Source organism: Lolium rigidum, chromosome 2 (genome assembly GCF_022539505.1).
Source record: "Lolium rigidum isolate FL_2022 chromosome 2, APGP_CSIRO_Lrig_0.1, whole genome shotgun sequence".
NCBI classification, from domain to species: domain Eukaryota; kingdom Viridiplantae; phylum Streptophyta; class Magnoliopsida; order Poales; family Poaceae; genus Lolium; species Lolium rigidum.
In genome coordinates, this window is record NC_061509.1 from 180,955,711 (window position 1) to 180,970,848 (window position 15,138).

Below are 15,138 nucleotides of genomic sequence, written 5' to 3' on the forward strand. Positions count from 1 at the left end.
GGGGAGTCTCCACTTCCCAATCTCTTTACTTTGTTTTTGTCTTGCTTTATTTTATTTACTACTTTGTTTGCTGCATTATATCAAAACACAAAAAAATTAGTTGCTAGTTTTACTTTATTTACTGTCTTGTTTGCTATATCAAAAACACAAAAAAATTAGTTTACTTGCGTTTACTTGATTCATCATGTTTCCTTTTAATTTTACCACAAAAAACATACCGGTAGGACAAGGGTCTATAATTGGGAGGAACAATATAGAAGAATTTTTCACCCATGTTAGTACCGTTGAAGATTTTGAAGATAGACACTTGGTAGAACTTGCTCTTACTTATGAAATTGCTCGCTGCTTGCTTTAGTTCGCTCGTTGGAAACTAAATTTGTTAATCTCAATCCTATAATCCAACACATGTTTCTTACACTTGGTGATATGGAAGAGGGGGAAAAGAAAGATTTTGTTTTAGAAACCCTTCTTAGAGAATTTTGTGGTCTAGCAAGAGAGGCTAGAAAGGTCTTTGCTAAATTTAATATGCTTGGTTCTCATACTAATTTTGTTGGTCTCCTTGAAAAAATGGATATGGATAGAATAAGGTACACTAATAATGCTAATGATGGTGGGGAGATCAAAGCACCAATACCATGTGAACTCCTAGCTATGAATGATGCACTAGAACATAACTATGCTTGGCTTGTTCCTGAAAATTTGTTTGATGAGAGTAGCAAGCCCAAGACTAATGAAAAGGGAGACGCTGAAACTTATGTATCCAATATACTATGCATGGTTGAGAAAACTCCAAACCCCGCTGTAGGTGCACCACCCTTTGATAACACTTGATATACACTTTCGCGCCTAGCTGAAAGGCGTTAAAGAAAAGCGCTTATGGGAGACAACCCATGTTTTTACTACAGTATTTTTGTTTTATATTTGAGTCTTGGAAGTTGTTTACTACTGTAGCAACCTCTCCTTATCTTAGTTTTATGTTTTGTTGTGCCAAGTAAAGTCTTTGATAGTAAAGTAAGTACTAGATTTGGATTACTGCGCAGTTCCAGATTTCTTTGCTGTCACGAATCTGGGTCTACCTCCCTGTAGGTAGCTCAGAAAATTAAGCCAATTTACGTGCATGATCCTCAGATATGTACGCAACTTTCATTCAATTTGAGCATTTTCATTTGAGCAAGTCTGGTGGCCTAATAAAATCCATCTTTACGGACTGTTCTGTTTTGACAGATTCTGCCTTTTATTTCGCATTGCCTCTTTCGCTATGTTGGATGAATTCCTTTGATCCATTAATGTCCAGTAGCTTTATGCAATGTCCAGAAGTGTTAAGAATGATTGTGTCATCTCTGAACATGTGAATTTTTATTATGCACTAACCCTCTAATGAGTTGTTTCGAGTTTGGTGTGGAGGAAGTTTTCAAGGATCAAGAGAGGAGTATGATGCAATATGATCAAGGAGAGTGAAAGCTCTAAGCTTGGGGATGCCCCGGTGGTTCACCCCTGCATATTCTAAGAAGACTCAAGCGTCTAAGCTTGGGGATGCCCAAGGCATCCCCTTCTTCATCGACAACATTATCAGGTTCCTCCCCTGAAACTATATTTTTATTCCGTCACATCTTATGCACTTTGCTTGGAGCGTCGGTTTGTTTTTGTTTTTGTTTTGTTTGAATAAAATGGATCCTAGCATTCACTTTGTGGGAGAGAGAGACACGCTCCGCTGTAGCATATGGACAAGTATGTCCTTAGGCTCTACTCATAGTATTCATGGCGAAGTTTCTTCTTCGTTAAATTGTTATATGGTTGGAATTGGGAAATGCTACATGTAGTAACTCTAAAATGTCTTGGATAATTTGATACTTGGCAATTGTTGTGCTCATGTTTAAGCTCTTGCATCATATACTTTGCACCCATTAATGAAGAAATACTTAGAGCTTGCTAATTTGGTTTGCATATTTGGTTTCTCTAGGGTCTAGATAATATCTAGTATTGAGTTTTGAACAACAAGGAAGACGGTGTAGAGTCTTATGATGTTTACAATATGTCTTTTATGTGAGTTTTTCTGTACCGTTCATCCTTGTGTTTGTTTCAAATAACCTTGCTAGCCTAAACCTTGTATCGAGAGGGAATACTTCTCATGCATCCAAAATACTTGAGCCAACCACTATGACATTTGTGTCCACCATACCTACCTACTACATGGTATTTATCCGCCATTCCAAAGTAAATTGCTTGAGTGCTACCTTTAAAATTCCATCATTCACCTTTACAATATATAGCTCATGGGACAAATAGCTTAAAAACTATTGTGGTATTGAATATGTACTTATGCACTTTATCTCTTATTAAGTTGCTTGTTGTGCGATAACCATGCTCTGGGGACGCCATCAACTATTCCTTGTTGAATATCATGTGAGTTGCTATGCATGTCCGTCTTGTCTGAAGTAAGAGAGATCTACCACCTTAATGGTTGGAGCATGCATATTGTTAGAGAAGAGCATTGGGCCGCTAACTAAAGCCATGAATCATGGTGGAAGTTTCAGTCTTGGACACATATCCTCAATCTCATATGAGAATAATAATTGTTGCCACATGCTTATGCATTAAAGAGGAGTCCATTATCTGTTGTCCATGTTGTCCCGGTATGGATGTCTAAGTTGAGAATAATCAAAAGCGAGAAATCCAAAATGCGAGCTTTCTCCTTAGACCTTTGTACAGGCGGCATGGAGGTACCCCATTGTGACACTTGGTTAAAACATGTGCATAGCAAAGATCCGGTAGTCCAAGCTAATTAGGACAAGGTGCGGGCACTATTAGTATACTATGCATGAGACTTGCAACTTGTAAGATATAATTTACATAACTCATATGCTTTATTACTACCGTTGACAAAATTGTTTCATGTTTTCAAAATAAAAGCTCTAGCACAAATATAGCAATCGATGCTTTCCTCTTTGAAGGACCATTCTCTTTACTTTTATGTTGAGTCAGTTCACCTATCTCTCTCCACCTCAAGAAGCAAACACTTGTGTGAACTGTGCATTGATTCCTACATACTTGCATATTATACTTGTTATATTACTCTATGTTGACAATTATCCATGAGATATACATGTTACAAGTTGAAAGCAACCGCTGAAACTTTATCTTCCTTTGTGTTGCTTCAATACCTTTACTTTCATTTATTGCTTTATGAGTTAACTCTTATGCAAGGCTTATTGATACTTGTCTTGAAGTACTATTCATGAAAAGTCTTTGCTTTATGATTCACTTGTTTACTCATGTCATTACCATTGTTTTGATCGCTGCATTCACTACATATGTTTACAAATAGTATGATCAAGGTTATGATGGCATGTCACTTCAGAAATTATCTTTGTTATCGTTTTACCTGCTCGGGACGAGCAGAACTAAGCTTGGGGATGCTTGATACGTCTCCGACGTATCGATAATTTATTATGTTCTATGCCATATTATTGATGATACCTACATGTTTTATGCACACTTTATGTCATATTCGTGCATTTTCTCGGAACTAACCTATTAACAAGATGCCGAAGTGCCAGCTTGTCGTTTTCTGCTGTTTTTGGTTTCGTAAATCCTAGTAACGAAATATTCTCGGAATTGGACGAAACGAAGACCCGTGGGCCTATTTCGCCACGAACCTTCCAGAAGACCGAAGAGCATACGAAGTGGGGCCACGAGGTGGCCAAACCACATGGCGGCGCGGCCAAGGGGGCCCGCGCCGCCCTGTGGTGTGGGCCCCTCGTCAGGCCCCCGACTCTGCCCTTCCGCCTACTTAAAGCCTCCGTCGCGAACCCCCTGATGCGAAAAACCACGATACGGAAAACCTTACTGAGACGCCGCCGCCGCCGATCCCATCTCGGGGGATTCTGGAGATCTCCTTCGGCACCCTGCCGGAGAGGGGATTCATCTCCCGGAGGACTCTACGCCGCCATGGTCGCCTCCGGAGTGATGAGTGAGTAGTTCACCCCTGGACTATGGGTCCATAGCAGTAGCTAGATGGTTGTCTTCTCCTCATTGTGCTTCATTGTTGGATATTGTGAGCTGCCTAACATGATCAAGATCATCTATCCGTAATACTCTATGTTGTGTTTGTCGGGATCCGATGGATAGAGAATACCATGTTATGTTAATTATCAAGTTATTACATATGTGTTGTTTATGATCTTGCATGCTCTCCGTTACTAGTAGAGGCTCTGGCCAAGTTTTTGCTTTTAACTCCAAGAGGGAGTATTTATGCTCGATAGTGGGTTCATGCCCGCATTGACACTGGGACAGTGACAGAAAGTTCTAAGGTTGTGTTGTGCTGTTGCCACTAGGGATAAAACATTGGCGCTATGTTCGAGGATGTAGTTGTTGATTACATTACGCACCATACTTAATGCAATTGTCTGTTGCTTTGCAACTTAATACTGGAAGGGGTTCGGACGATAACCTGAAGGTGGACTTTTTAGGCATAGATGCAGTTGGATGGCGGTCTATGTACTTTGTCGTAATGCCCAATTAAATCTCACTCGTACTTATCATGACATGTATGTGCATTGTTATGCCCTCTCTATTTGTCAATTGCCCGACCGTAATTTGTTCACCCAACATGCTTTTATCTTATGGGAGAGACACCTCTAGTGAACTGTGGACCCCGGTCCATTCTTTAATACTGAAATACAAATCTGCTCGCAATACTTGTTTTTACTGTTTTCTTGCAAACAATCATCTTCCACACAATTCGGTTAATCCTTTGTTACAGCAAGCCGGTGAGATTGACAACCTCACTTGTTTCGTTGGGGCAAAGTACTTTGGTTGTGTTGTGCAGGTTCCACGTTGGCGCCGGAATCCCTGGTGTTGCGCCGCACTACATCCCGCCGCCATCAACCTTCAACGTGCTTCTTGGCTCCTCCTGGTTCGATAAACCTTGGTTTCTTTCTGAGGGAAAACTTGCTGCTGTGCGCATCATACCTTCCTCTTGGGGTTGCCCAACGAACGTGTGAAATACACGCCATCAGCGCTGTCTTCATAATTGTTCTCCATGTAGCAACTATTACAACTACTTTGAAATACTACTCAACATGAAATATAAAGACAACCATAAGGCTCCTGCCGGTTGCCACAATACAATAATGATCATCTCATACATATTCATCATCACATTATGGCCATATCACATCACCAAACCCTGCAAAAACAAGTTAGACGCTCTCTAATTTGGTTTGCATATTTTACGTGGTTTAGGGTTTTCGATATAGATCTAATCTACCTACGAACATGAACCACAACGTTGATACTAATGTTGTCAATAGAAGAGTAAATTGAATCTTTACTATAGTAGGAGAGACAAACACCCGCAAAGCCTCTTATGCAATACAAGTTGCATGTCGAACGAGGAACAAGTCTCATGAACGCGGTCATGTAAAGTTAGTCCGAGCCGCTTCATCCCACTATGCCATAAAGATGCAAAGTACTCAACTAAAAATAACAAGAGCATCAACGCCCACAAAACCATTGTGTTCTACTCGTGCAACCATCTATGCATAGACACGGCTCTGATACCACTGTAGGATAACGTTGCATAGAAAACAAAAATTTCCTACCGCGAACACGCAATCCAAGCCAAGATGCAATCTAGAAGACGGTAGCAACGAGGGGGTATCGAGTCTCACCCTTGAAGAGATTCCAAAGCCTACAAGATGAGGCTCTTGTTGCTGCGGTAGACGTTCACTTGCCGCTTGCAAAAGCGCGTAGAAGATCTTGATCACGATCGGTTCCGGCGCCACGAACGGGCAGCACCTCCGTACTCGGTCACACGTTCGGTTGTTGATGAAGACGACGTCCACCTCCCGTTCCAGCGGGCAGCGGAAGTAGTAGCTCCTCTTGAATCCGACAAGCACGACGGCGTGGTGTCGGTGGTGGTGGAGAACTCCGGCGGAGCTTCGCTAAAGCACGCGGGAGCTATGGAGGAGAGGGGGCGGCTAGGGTTTGGGAGGGGGTGGCCGGCCACTCAAGGGGGCGGCCAGGTTGTGGTCTTGGGGTGGCCGGCCCCCTCCCTTGGCCCCTCATTATATAGGTGGATCCCCAAGAGTTGGTCTCCAAGTCTTCGAATAAGACCCGAACCAAAAACCTTCCAAATTCCTTCTATAAATGTTCTAATACTACCCGGCCATCCAGAGCACCTGAGAGGGGCAAAAACATCTGGTTCGTTCGTTCCACTCTGCACAATCCCGCTTTTCACTGCAGCCGTCCGATCGGTGAACTTTTTTCTCACTTACCGAGCTTCATACTGAGTCGATGACGCCTGGGACCAGCTACGTGCGGGGGCCAACGATCAGAGACAGCCACAGACAATCGTTCGGGTCGCCTTCCGTCTCCATCCGCGAGACGGTGAAAACCTAGATCGGGGCATCCCAATCCGCCCCCCCAATCGCGGCTGGAGCTCCTTCGTCAACCAGAAGAAGCTCGTCGCCGGGGACTCCATCGTCTTCATGAGGACCGAGAACGGGGATGTCTGCGTCGGCATCCGCCGCGCCAAGAAAGGGGGCATCGGTGGCCCGGACCTGCTGCCTCCGCCGCCGCCGCCCGCTGGAGCGGCGGGTGGCAACTACGGGGGATTCTCCATGTTCCTGAGGGGAGACGAGGACGGCAGCCACAACACCAAGATGATGAGGGCGAGGGGGAATAATAAGGCGAGGGCGAGTGTGCGTCTGGAGGAGGTCGCCGAGGCGGCCAATCTTGCCGTCAGCGGACAGCCGTTCGACGTGCTCTACTACCCGAGGGCCAGCACGCCGGAGTTCTGCGTCAAGGCGGCCTCGGTCAGGGCGGCCATGCGCACCCAGTGGTGCGCCGGCATGAGGTTCAAGATGGCATTCGAGATGGAGGACTCGTCCAGGATCAGCTGGTTCATGGGGACTGTATCGGCCGTGCAGGTGGCTGACCCGATTCGATGGCCCAATTCACCCTGGAGACTTCTTCAGGTACTACATACATCTCCACTTCTCCATCATGTCATGTGTATTCAATTCTGTACACAAATCTATATTCAAGGACAGCAATATTACAAAATTACATTCTTCCATTGACTCATTGATTGCTAGGATCATGCATTTGACTGTTACAATGCTGAATTCTTGCCTGGAATGGCTTTGTTGTGCAGGTGAGTTGGGATGAACCGGACCTGTTGCAGAATGTGAAGAGAGTGAGTCCATGGCTGGTTGAGCTCGTCTCAAACATGCCGTCCATTCATCTCGCTCCGTTCTCGCCTCCTCGGAAGAAGCTCTGCGTTCCGTTCTACCCCGACCACCCGCTCGACGGCCAGTTTCCGGGCCCGATGTTCCACGGAAACCCCCTCGCACGCGGCGTCGGTCCGATGTGCTATTTCCCCGGACGGTACTCCTGCAGGCATACAGGGAGCCAGGCATGCTCAATTTGGTATATCTTTATCAGATCTCCACCTTAACAAACTGCAGTCGAGTCTGTCACCGCACGGGCTTCACCAGATCGATCACGGCGCGCAGCCGAGGATCGCCGCTGGGCTGATCATCGGTCACCCGGCAGCTCGAGACGACATCTCGTGCGTGTTGACCATTGGTAATCACCAAAATCGAGCCGACTTCTCTCCTCCGCTCCATCCCCACATGATGTTGCAGAGGGCACTACAAGTGGAGGAGGCCAGCGGCGCGCCGCCTCTCCCCCGAGATCGAGCCGGGTCCGGGACGGGTTCGCGCGGGGCGGATCCACGGCGGCGGCGACCGGAGGCGCCGGAACGGCAGGAGACGGGCCGGCGCGGGGTGGATCCGCTCCGGCGACGACCGGAGGCGACGGGCTCGCGCGGGGCGGATCCGCGGCGATGGCGACTGGAGGCGCCGGGCGCGGCCGAGGATGGGCCGACGCGGGGCGGATTCGCTCCGGCCGACGGGCGCGGCCGGAGACATGCCAGCCGGAGGTGGAGGAGCAGCAAGGGGCGGCGCCGGGACGGTGGAGCACCGCGGTGGACTCCCTGGAGGATCTGGCCAAGACGGCTAGGAAGCGCAGCGCCTCCTCATCCTCGACATACGACCACGACTCTGTCCGAGCCATTCACTTGAAAAAGGTCAGCTCTTCGTTAGAAACATCTTGCTATGCGTATACTTCTCAATCTGTAGCCTATACACATCGAATCTGCTTGAAATCAGTTGCTTGTTTGGTTTCTAGGTCGAGGAGCTAAGAGAGTAGGTGCCTACTGGGAGAGTACAGAGTACCCAGAGTACCCAGACGACAAACAACCTTCACGAGAGGTAGGCTGATCTTGAGAATAGCCAAGTCTGCAATGGGGTTACGGTTTTCATTGCCCCAAGAGCATTTGGAAACCTTGTTTTCATGACTGTAGGAGACGAATCAGGGATTATCCAGTCTGATCTTTGAACGGTTTTTTCATGGGAAAAACGGTAAGGCATAATGATTTTCCATTATCTAAAATGTTACCATTTGGTTAAAAAATTCCCAGCTTACATTTTCATGATGCGAGTATATTTTCTGGCTGAGCTTGTATTTGAACCAGCTTAAATATACTGATCTAACTATTAAAATTGGTTGACTCGCCCTATGAATTAGCCAAGTTTTGTCAAGACTCAAGAAACTGAACTTCCGGCCAATGAAAAGAGAGCTGCCGCATGCCCGCGTTGCCTCAATCCTTCCCGATCGCATCTCTTCCTTGTCTTGCGCAGCGATGACAACAGCAGCACTGCCGAACGGCCATCTTCGGTGGACGCTCCTATGAGCTCACGTCATCGTGGTAGACTGGTAGTGCAGCGACGCCGCTCCAGACAATGCCTAGGAGACGTTTTCAGGTACAAGTAAACTAAATCCATGTATGTCTTGGCCTGAAAACTGGATAGATTGTAGTAATGTCTTATGTTGTGTGTTTGCTTTTTGCTAATGCCTCATTTGTTTTGTTTTATTATGGCCTCAAAACTGGTCATATTGATTTTTTAGCCTTTGCTCTTCTTATTATCATAGTCCTGCAGATTTTCTATATTTTCCGAACTTGAATTTAGTTGAATAGAAGCGCATGTTTGTCTTGATTTTATCCATCAGAAGTTAAAAATGCAAATGTGTGTAAAAGTCCTTGTATCTGATCCAAGGGTACTGGATCTGTAAGAGGTTGTTCATCTTTTTCGTTGCAATTCATTATTTTAACGGTTTCCGTTATCTCCCGAATGAATCTGCTATAAGTGTTCTCTATTATCCTGTCCTTTCCTATTTCTTGTGATTTATTTTCATGATTCCTTTACAATTCATTTATTTTCTATTTATGGTGAGAATCTAAATAACAAAGGAACGAACGGAGAAAGTTCTCAAGGCTGATTTAATTATGTCCACAATTACCGCATTGAATATCCAGGGAGTGGACACCTAGGAACGATGAACTTGTTTAATTGAAAACTTGTTCATTTTGGATGTCAGGGTTTTGCCTCTTGGTACTGATTACTTGTTCGTATGGTTGATTATGCCCTGCTCACTGACATGTCTGTTGGGAAATGAACTTGTTAGCTCTTTTTAATTTAATGCCATACTGAACCTGCTGCAGAATCTTGCTGATGATGTTTTTGTTAGGAACTATAAATGTTAAGTTTGATGCCATGTCATTCTTCTGTATTATTTGAGAGCTACAAATGATGTTCCTATCTCGCAAGACCATTGAAAACGGAGCACCTTGTGTCTTTTAGGTTTGACGGTGGCAGGATGGAGCTTTGAGGACCTCCAGTTTGGTGGAGGTATGCGCGTAAAATGGAGGAAGTGGTTACACTATCTATTTTAAACATACAACAGGCAAAAAATAAGTTGCTGGTAAGCTAAGGCAATGATTTTCAATTATCTGAAATGTTACCATTTGGTAAATTGTTCCTCAGCTTATATTTTCATGATGTGAGTATATTTTTTTTGTCTAAGCTTGTATTTGAAACGGCTTAGATATACTGGTCTAAATATTAAAATTGGTTGCATGCCCTATGAATTAGCCAAGTTTTGTCAATACTCAAGAAACTTCTGGCCAATGAAAAGAGAGCTTGTTGATAATCTGTTTGGCTAGGTTTCTGCTCTATTTGACGTTTTTCATTTGAATAGTAAAGATATTTGAACATAAGACATATAATATAGTTCATTAATTCCATTTGAACTATCATAACATAAGTTGGCTATTTCAAATTTTAAGCTAACATTCCTCTTTTTCAGGATCGACGCATGCTTTGCTCCTGTGCTCCTCTGTCCATGCTAAGATTTGCATTTTTCTCTCTGTACAAATTTTGTGCTTTTTGCCTGCTATTGATTTACTTGTTGCGTATGTGTATTCAGCACACTTGAGATCATTCTTATTTGGCCACACATTTTTGTTTTACTTGGTGTATTCAAAGTACATATGTTTTTCCATTATTTCAGTCTTGCTTTCAATGGGATATATACACCATTATTATTACTTGTTTGGTTCATTGCCAAACATTTGGCTGCCCATGGACCACTTGTCTGTTTCCTTCACCGATTCAAGCCAAAATGGCAGCCCATGGATGGAACAATCCTGCTCTAAAAATTTGGCTAACCAATTTTGGTAGGGCTGTTGTAGGTGCAATCCAATTAGCAACCAAATTTGATGACTATGGATGGGCCATGGCCATATAGCTACTAGGTAGAGACACCGTATGTAGGTGGATTATGAGCTGAACTTAGTTTGAAAGATAATCCTGAACTTCTCATACTACTAAATGTCTGAACATCGTTTGGTCTCTTTATGCAGGGTTTGGTAAGCCCATTAAACAAATTGATAGAGCAGATGCATTTAAATAAATTTTGTTAAGGTATAAACTTTTGTTCATTCAAAAATAAGATTTAGGGCTATGGTATGCTTTCTATTGTACTCTACCTGCTTGCATTTACAATGCAGACATGTCAGTGATTTGACCTTTTTGTTGATTAAAAATTTGAAGCGCTTCACATCTATACATTGTGCTGGCAGTGTGTGATTAATGCCTAGGTTAATGCCGTAAACACCATCTGAAATGTCAATGATTAAACTAAGCACCGATGTCTACTACACATGGTAGTGGCAGCAAATGTGAAAACAGTGGTTAATGACAATTTTTTCAGAAGATCAGTTGCTAAGCATCTTAGAATTGGTCTAGCTCTTATTGTGTAACGGCGTGGATCTCACATTATTGTATGGCAGATAATATTGTATTTCCGGTTCCTTATATTTACATCACTTTTTTGCCTCTACATCTGCACTGTAGTAGATAGTGCCTAACTATATTGCGGTTCTTTTGCATAGGTACTTTTGTCAGAAGGGTAGTGAGAGTGATAGTGGAGCTTGAGAAATCCTTTACGGGAGGGATTTACAACCATAAATCAATGGTCGTCAAATTGTACCACATGCGACATCTCCATTTCATAGATCTTGCTTAAACTATTAGGTGGCTGAATTTACAGACAAGAAGCCACGGGGCAGCGCGGACATGAATCAGCAGGGGCGGCGGTGCTCCGCTTAGAGGAGTTACAGGGGAGAGGAAGGAGGCCGGCGACGGGAGGGAAGAGCAAGCGGCCTTAGTTCATCATGGAGAACGACCGATGCCCATCCGGATCCCCTCTACCTTCTTCTTTGTAAGCCATCTGGTCTAATTTTACTCATCTTTTCATCATGTTTGCGCTGCAGATCCTCACAATATTTGTTTTCAAATCTAAAATGTTCTGTCACTGCAGGATGAGAAGCTCATCTTGCCTGGTTGGCTGGTTCGCTTGTCTTCTCCTTTCCTGTTGCAATCTTATTGAACCAGTAGGAAGTTTCAATATGGTAAAAGGATTCCAATTCTGAATTCTGTTGCAACGTAAAACTTGATACATCCTCTCGTAGAATGTGCACTTATCATGTGTTATATATGTCCTACCTTGTTGGAATGAAGCTTTCTTAGATTGAGATTGCCTTTTAAACTCCACTTGAGTAAGAATCTTTTGTCGGTAACACTAGAACCTTGTGTATATCACGGCTTTTCCACTAAATTGATAATGCGAGTAACGTATTATCACTATCTCCATTGTATTTGACATTGTCTTCACCTCTCCGAATACAGGTTCCCCTAGGATGATTTATCTTGCGGATGGACTTCCGTTATTAAGTGAGGTATCATATTTACTCACTCGAACAATATACACTACTTTACCATCATACGAGTGTCTTCTCTGCAATTGGAAAAAAGTTTCCGTAATTTATACAGATGTTCTACTACTTTACCATCATATAGTATCTTTCTCGCAATCGGAAAAAAGGTTGCTATAATTTATATAGATTTTGTACAGCATATAGAGAAAGGTTCTACTAGAAATTTGATTTCTTCCGTTCACTTTACCAAGCTTTAATTTGCCCTGGACAGGGGCCTTATTCCTAGATGTACCTGGAAGGCAGGACTTTGAAATAAAAGAAGTTGTTTCATGTTTAAATATGTACTGTCATTTGTTAAAAATGGTAATCTTGATGGAGGTTTCAAATCACGAGCGCATCATGAATATCTGTCTTTTTTAAATGCTAATTTGTGGTTTGCATCTGGCTGAACAGGTTTTGTATGTAATCCTTGCTCCACCTACCTAGCACCGGAGGTGGAGGAGCAGCGAGGATCGGCGCTGGTACGGTGGTGGAGGAGCAGTGAGGAGTGGCGCTGGGACGGAGGTGGCGCGGCGGCTTGGGTGGCGTTGGGTGCAGGGAGCTCTGGTGGCAGGCCGACCGGTGTCGACCGCGCTCCCTTAGCCGTGCCCTCGCTCTTCATCATCTGCCGTCGCGCCTCTCTCCCTCGTCCTAGCATGGAACGCGGTTCCAAGGCAGCGCCTCCCTCAGCGAATGGCGGTGAGGTGCACATATTTTGGACTGCTTTTTTTAATGAAATTCTCATGGTGCATCTGCCTAAATTGGTTTCTTTTCCAGGTTATACTCTATTCAGGAGCCATTGTACATGCTTTGTGTTGGCTTTGGTGTTTCCAAATGAATGTTGTTGGAAGTCATGTAAGATTAATGGTACTGAATTGTCATATTAATAAGTATTGATGAACTGGGCTAGGTAATGAGAAGAAAACAAGTTGCCGATCTCGTTTTTGCAAAACTGTAGTTATATAGCTTTTGTTCATAGATTTCAGTCTTGTAAATAAATACAACCTTTCAGCTCATATGCCAATTTGTAGGATTGTACAGGTCATTGTGTTCATGTTGATGAAATTGCGAACGGTTTTATTCTTATTTGCAGGCAACAATCACATGATTGAAAACTTGATTGGTTAATTAGGACATGGTTAATTATTTCTGCATCTTTCTTTCTTGAAAGATGTAATTTTTGCAGTGTTCAAAGGTACAATTTTCTATTCAATATTTACTTATTTCATAGACTATGTTATTTGAAATTTTCATGGTTTTGTGATTTGATTGTGAACGAGATTAATCTAACATATGTATCCTTTTAAGTTATGCTCATTCAAGTGATTCCTTGGTATTTTATTTGTCGTATCCCCGCTTCGGGTCGACGCCGCCGTCGCGGCTCCTCCACACCATGGCCGACGTATGCTCGGCGGCGGCCTCCGACGAAACCCTAGGCTGGGAGTGTTCCCAGCCGAGGAAGACCGAAGACCAAGCCACGACGGGGGAAGGTACGGCCTCCGAGCACCCTCAATGCCTCAGCCCCCCATCGTAAGTTCTCCTTTTCGATTGCTCCTTCTCCTCCTCCAACCTCTATATATGTAAACAGTGGAATGTGCATGATTTTTTTTATAACGAAAATGGTCCAGATATGATATTTCGAATGTGCATGATTTTTTTTATGACGAAAATGGGAGTTGAGGGTTGATTTGTGCAATATTTGGCTATGGTTATTCTATTAGAAGTGCATATCCCACATTTGATTGATTTACTAGAAAACTTGCATTGAAATTGGATAATGGTTTCTTGCACACCACTTTCCTTTCTCCGGATGCCATATAATAATAACAGCTATACAGTTCAACATGATGCCATATAATGCTTGATAAGATCAGATTTGTTTTCTCTACGTAAATCGAAGGCACTATATAAGCATGTGTTATTCTAAGTTGAACGAGAGATGAACTTTTTCTGTTTGGAACAAGTAGCGTTGTTCATGGCTTAGTGATCAAGATAAAAGTTCATTCCTCTTTGTTTCAAGGGTGTGGTGGTAACCTTTTCATTCTTGATATAGTATTTGAGCCCTTCTACTCTATCAAAAGGTTGTTTTCTTCTTGGGCAGTTCAATGGTATTATCTAATTAAGCTCCTCAACGGGGATAAGTTATTTATAACTTCATATTTCTATTTCCTTTGTCGTACCAAGGCACACGAATTGTGATATCTTAGCTGAACTCTGAGTTGGAGAAAGCACATATAATAGTACTATTACCAATTGTGATATCTTAGCTGAACTCTGAGTTGGATAAAGCACATATAATAGTACTATTATGAATATATACTGCGCAAACACATAGGTATTGTATATGAGGTTCCATTATACTCACCGATGTTCCATCTCGCTTTCAATTTCATGAGATGATGTGCGATTAAAAAACAACTCTGCAGTAGTTGTAGCACTTAGAGCCATGCTATTATGGTGCTTCACCTTCCTTTTATATGTCTATCCAATTTTTATACAAAGTCTTTGCAGTGAACTTTTTAATCACATTCAGTTATTCCTTCCGTCGTGCGATCTTTTCAGCTCAAGAGCTCTTACCGGACCAATATCTCTATGCGTTGGACATTGTCTATCGACGATATGTGAAGATAGCGAGGATTGCTACCGGATCATGGCCGCTTGCGCTGGTTAACGAATGAGCACAAATGTGACAGTTAATATAAAATCCCCAAGCTCAAGGACGGGGATAGAGTTGAAGTGAGGTTTTCTCTGCATACTAGCAGGAGTAATTTATCAGGTTGGCTACCGCCTCCTAAATTTGTAAATAATGAAACCATCTGGTAGTAATTTGTGCTGCAAACATAAGTTTTCATGCTATAAATTCAAGTTTGAATTGCATACTCGTGCCTCTCGCTTCTTGAGTTTATACATAGTGCTATTGTCTGCAGGACAATGTTATTGGACATTCTCTAAATTTCCGTAGAATTTACATG

At 43.2% G+C, this 15,138-nt stretch overlaps 1 long non-coding RNA gene across 1 annotated transcript; it reads left to right on the forward strand.

The window, feature by feature from the left end:
* Positions 1 to 12,775: 12,775 nt before the first annotated feature.
* Positions 12,776 to 13,099, forward strand: LOC124687784. Its single transcript, XR_006998302.1, has 2 exons — positions 12,776 to 12,870; positions 12,944 to 13,099. It is a non-coding gene; the product is annotated as an uncharacterized LOC124687784 (long non-coding RNA).
* The last annotated feature ends 2,039 nt before the right edge of the window (positions 13,100 to 15,138 follow it).